Below are 6263 nucleotides of genomic sequence, written 5' to 3'. Positions count from 1 at the left end.
AAATGCCTTCAGTCCCGTTTCACCCAGGGGTGTTGCAGGTATGTTTCTTCTTATGGCTGGCGAGCTTCCATACGTAGTCTAATGAACGTTAAATGACCCTCCCTGATAGTCGAAAAACTCTAAAATGTTCCCTGCGACAGGTCCTTGGCTTAGACCCCTTGAGCCGCCTTGCGTCGCCATAATCTTCAGGTTGTAATTTTCGATTGAGCTGAGGGCTATACTTTGACTTTTCCCTTGTCCAAGCCTCACTCAAAGTGGGGGCTCTATGGACATCTTGTTTCTGCACCTCCCGCCAACCACCCAGTGATGATTGGGCCGCATGTTTAATCATGCGGAGCGATTTATGACATTTCCTAAGTTCGTCGACACGCGATAGCTCAAACAGTAGAGTCAACCTCATGGTCGTCATCTACGCACCGATACGGTTGTTTTGACAGTAATTAGAGTACATTTGGAGTACGGGTCAAAAACTGCTTCTATTATCTAAAACCGTCTTAAAAGCGAGTCGGAATATTCTAAAATTTTCTGGAGTGTTATCGTAAATTATATCTTTTATCACGAAAATATCTTCCTTGCGGAATAGGGAAGCATACATCATCCCTAATTCCTAAATAAAACCGCAGAAATATTTCTTGCTGAGGAGGAAGCCACCCAAGAGAAAACGCAGCAGGAGCGCGCCTCTTGGAAAGGTCGCAGTTCCTGCTATGCCTCTTCCTGGGCTGGTTTTTTCCCAATTTTCAAATTTCTTCCGGATCTCTTTCCTAATCCTACTTTCACCTAAATTCCTTCACGTGATTGGTATAAATAGAGGCCTCCGCCTCACATATTTTTCACGCGAGTGTCCGCCCTTCTCTTCTCCCTTTGCATTATAAGACCGCACTTTTGCTTTTTGATGCCTACGTCTAGATTAAATAATTTAGTTGAGTCATTTCGAACGTGATAGGCTTTTACCTTTTAGGCTCAAGTATCTAGTATGTTTCGAATATGGTGTTACATCGTTTTACTACAATCTCAAACTAGTTTTAAACTCGTGCAAAAAAATGCACGGGTTGTAACAAACGTTATCATCGGATACAGGAACATATATATAAACGTGTATGATTGAATGTTTAATGCCATGATAATATAAATAGATTAAAATTGAAAAATTCGACATATAATTGAAGTTATAAATCCGTACCATCCGATATGAATTATGTCAGAAAGTGTACCATTAGTATCTGATTATTAGAAAGTGTGTGATTTTAGTGAGTTATTAGTATTTGTGAATGATTAGAAGGAAAGTGAGGGGGGGGGGGCATTTTTTTTTTGTAATTTATTAAATATTGTCGCCCACTTGGAGTAATGTGTGGACGACGAATAATAATTGTGATTCAAAAAGACAAAAAATTTAACCCAATTCATGGACTATACAACCAGTTGTATATGTTGTACGGTGTAGAATCTGAGTTTTGTGATAAAGCATCCGAGCTTTATGTTAAAAAAGATGAGCTTTATTAGAAAGTATTGAGTTCATCCATTTAAACATTAAAAACATGAACTTTAAATTAGCTCAGAAAGAATACACATAGGCTCTGTTAGGTAAAATTGACTGAAAAGGTACCTGAAATCTGAAAATGTATCTAAAACCCGATAAATTGACTGAAATTAAAAAGTACCTGGAAATCTAGCTTAAAATTAGAAACTGATAAGGTAGCTGATTAATTGTAAAGTGTTTGGTAAAACTAACTGAAAAGGTAACTGATTTTTTGTAAAATGACATAAAAGGACATTAATAATTATAACAAATTAATTTAAATAAAGGGTAAATATGTAAAGTAGAACATTTCAACTAACTTTAAAAAGCTACCTGGAGTAGCTTTTCATTTCAGGTACCTGAAAAGTCATTTCAGGTACGTACCTGAAATGACTTTACCAAACAGCACTAGGTAAAACAACTACCTGAAATATTAGTCAAATCAGGTTGCTTGGTCAAATCAGGTTGCTTGGTCAAATCAGGTACCTGAAATGCCTTGCCAAACATAGCCATAAGCTCGAATTCTTATACTTTGTTGTACCATGCTTATAGTACAACTGGATGTATAATTCTATTTGTGAATTTAACCCCCCAATATATAAACATGACCCAATTTAAAACACTACCCATTAGCCCCATATAAATAATAAATAAATAATCTATCTATATAATCTATCTATATAATACTATAAAATATTAACCTCTACATTACCCCTTTCCCGCCTAACTACACCACAATTTACTTAACATATTAAAATTATTGTTTACTAAATTTGCTCTAACAACTTTGTCATTTGCTAACATCAACTCCACATATTTAAAAAATTGTTTCCTAATTTTGCTCCAACATTGTAGCCAATTAGTCAATGATGGTCAAACCATATTGGGATAGAAAGAGAATAGTTATATCGGATTTTCTAATATGTTCCCTCAGAGCAATAACAATAGAAGAACTTTATATTAAGTTCTCCTTATGACATATATATATATATATATATATATATATATATATATATATATATATATATATATATATATATATATAAGAAGGATCAAATGAGTCCACCTTAAGTCATTAAGTCCATAAGTCCCATTTAGAGCCCTTAGATTGTGAGGATGAATGGCTAAGATTACACCAAAAAGCAACTCATAACATTATAATAATATGTAGACTAATTACCTCTCTCCTTAGGTTGTTAGACTTACTGTTCCATTCTGCATGTATGTTCCTCCATCAGTCACTTGCACGTTATTCAACTTCCCTCCACTATCTCATACAACCTCCTCATAATTTCAAAAAACCGTCCTTCTTTATTCATGTCTTTCATCTCACATTTCTTCATTTCTTTTCTATTCGTTACTGTTCCATTTCTCTTGCTTACCAAATACAACAATTCCATTTTCTTTTCTATATTTTATTGCATTCAAACCCTTGTAGTTCCTATCTTTGTTTCTTTACCTCACTTTGAAGGTAATTCATTGATCATCCTTTATTCTTTTCTTTGTTGTAATTTTTTAATTTTTCAAATTATGCTTGAGTCGTAATTGTTATATTGCGTGTTTCAATTTATGTGATTTTATTGCGTGTTTGAATTTTTAATTAAATTCATACTGTAAATCTGAATTGATGGGTAGTGTCAATGTATTTGTTAGGGTTTTAATCGAGCCTGTTTTTGGGGATTGTAAATGTGATGTAATTGGGATTGTGAATGTGAGGACAACCCAAGTGTAAATGTGAACCAAAAAAAAGTGTAAATGTGAACAAATAGAAAGTGTAAATGTGAGGATAGGAGAAGTGTAAATGTTATCAAATAAAGTGTAAATCTGACTCAATTGGAAGTGTAAATGTGAAGATATTAAAAGTGTAAATGTGAGGATAGAGTAAGTGTAAACGTGAACACTAAAACTCAGAATCGACTAAAATGGAACTGTAGATGTGAAGATAATGGAAGTGTAAATGTGAGTGTAGGAGAAGTGTAAATGTGAACAAATAAAGGGTAAATGTGAAGATACTGGAAGTGTAAATGTGAGGATAGGAGAAGTGTAAATGTGATCAAATAAAGGGTAAATGTGAAGATACTGGAAGTGTAAATGTGAGGATAGGAGAAGTGTAAATGTGATCAAATAAAGTTTAAATCTGTCTAAACTGTTAGTGGAAATGTGAAGATAATGAAAGTGTAAATGTGAGGGTAGGAGAAGTGTAAATGTGATAAAATAAAGTGTAAATCTGACTAAACTGGAAGTGTAAATGTGAAGATACTGGAAGTGTAAATGTGAGGATAGGAGAAGTGTAAATGTGAACAAATAAAGTGTAAATCTGACTAAATTGGAAGTGTAAATGTGAAGATACTGGAAGTGTAAATGTGAGGATAGAGTAAGTGTAAATGTGAACAAATAAAGGCTAAATCTGACTAAAGTGGAAGTGTAAATTTGAAGATACTGGAAGTGTAAATGTGAGTGTAGAGGAGAAGTGTAAATGTGAACAAATAAAGTGTAAATCTGACTAAAGTGGAAGTGTAAATGTGAATATACTGGAAGTGTATATGTGAGGATAGAGTAAGTGTAAATGTGAACAAATAAAGGCTAAATCTGACTAAAGTGGAAGTGTAAATGTGAAGATACTGAAAGTGTAAATGTGAGTGTAGAGTAAGTGTAAATGTGAACAAATAAAGGCTAAATTTGACTAAAGTGGAAGTGTAAATGTGAAGATATTGGAAGTGTAAATGTGAGTGTAGAGTAAGTGTAAATGTGAAGAAATAAAAGGTAAATCTGACTAAATTGGAAGTGTAAATGTGAAGATAATGGAAGTGTAAATGTGAGTGTAGGAGAAGTGTAAATGTGAACAAATAAAGGGTAAATCTGACTAAATTGGATGTGTAAATGTGAGGATACTGGAAGTGTAAATGTGAGGATAGAGTAAGTGTAAATGTAAATGTGTAGACTGTTATAGGTTGACTGATATTGTGCATTTCTTATGTACTTTTTGTTCCTGATTCATATGGTATCTGATGGAGAAGTACCTGAAAGCGAAGAACAACCACAAGTTACCCCTACTGTTTCCGTTAAGTGTCGCCCCAACCAGCTTCACAAGCTTATTAGTAAGCTTAACATTGACCAACGAGCCGCTGTAATGAGGATTGGATTTGGGGGGGCTGCTTCATCTTAAACTCAGAACTTTTCCGCTTTCACATGTTCCTGAATTTCTTGAGGCTTTCAGCGATGGTTCTCATGTTTTCAGGGCGTCGGAGTTGAAGGAGTTTATGGTTACTAAGTATGATGTCTATGACTGTTTCATATTACCTGTTGGTGAGAGAGAGATGGAAATAGTACCTACTGGACATATGCCTGGTGCTAAAGATGAAAAATATGTGCGCATAAAACAACTGTGGCGCAAAAAGTTCAAAGTGAAATCAAATTCTGATTCTATTCCTTTAGGAGACGTCTTCAATTATATTGAGTCAGAGCAATTCAAAGATGGAGGTGATGAATTCTGCCGGCTGTTTGTGCTTCTTAGCATTTCATCATTCCTTGCGCCGACATTGAACAACGGCATTGAAATCAAACTTTTGAAAGTGGTTGAAGATGTGAGTGCCATACCGGAGTATGACTGTTGCTCGTATGTATTAGAATGTTTAGCGATCTGTTTGCAGCCGGGCTCGCAGCTAAGCGATCCACATCCGCTTGGTTGTATCCCTTTCCTTATGATTACTTATTTTCAGCGGTATGATTACCGTGGCAAGAGTTCCCGATGGCCTTCCACTTATTCAAAGATTGGGATCCAAAACTCTATTGAAGAGGTTAAAGGATGAGCTGGACGTGGTCCACCGGGTCGACTAACTTTGTCGAAGGTGAAGTACCCGCGATGTCAAAACAAGACCCCTGATGAGAAGGACACTGGTAATACGATGTTGGCTATAGCTGGCGCGCCCAAGGCGCCATTGGCAAGCCCTACGCCTCTCCTGATTTCAACGTCGGGTACATCACCCGATAAGAACTTTATTCAGATTGAACTCCCTCCCGGTGTTGAAGATGACGATGAGTTGAAAGCTAGGGCTGTAGATGTAAGATTTATGTTATGAATGTTTAATTAATCGCATATTTTTTTTAATATACATATATATATATACATATATATATATATATATATATATATATATATATATATATATATATATATATATATATAGCGAGTATATTTTGTGTATCTAGACTCTTAAATCTTTTTTTGTTACCAACTGTAGGGTGTACACGAGCTGTACTTGAAGATTCAAAGGAACGCTGTGGCCTTCTATTCCTGGTATACGGATGCAGCTGCAATGCTTAAGAATTTAACAATAGGTGCTACTTCTTCAACTGATCTTGTTCCGTTACAAGCGGCGCAAGCTTTTTTTGAAGGTGCAAAGGTGAAGGAATATGTTGAAGAAGTTGGAAATTTAGCTTCGCAAATGAAGAAGTATAATGATAACGCTCCCTCATTGTCAGATGTTGGGAAGGTGGCCAAGAAAAAAACAAAGGCAAGCAAGAAAAAAAAGACCAAGGCTCCTAAGTTCGAGTTTACGCCTACTATAGAACCTGTATCACTTGCAGAAGATTCTAATTTGGGTGATAAAGCAGGTGATGCGGCGATGTCATAGGTAATGGAGACCGCTGATTTCTACAACACCGCTGAACTTAACGAAGCCTGTCGACGAGAGGAAGAGGAATGCGGGCTAGATTTAACCGACGACTTGACTCAATTAACTGATCG

Source organism: Silene latifolia, chromosome Y, assembly GCF_048544455.1.
Source record: "Silene latifolia isolate original U9 population chromosome Y, ASM4854445v1, whole genome shotgun sequence".
In the NCBI taxonomy this organism is placed as follows: Eukaryota; Viridiplantae; Streptophyta; class Magnoliopsida; order Caryophyllales; family Caryophyllaceae; genus Silene; species Silene latifolia.
This window is presented reverse-complemented; position numbering follows the sequence as displayed.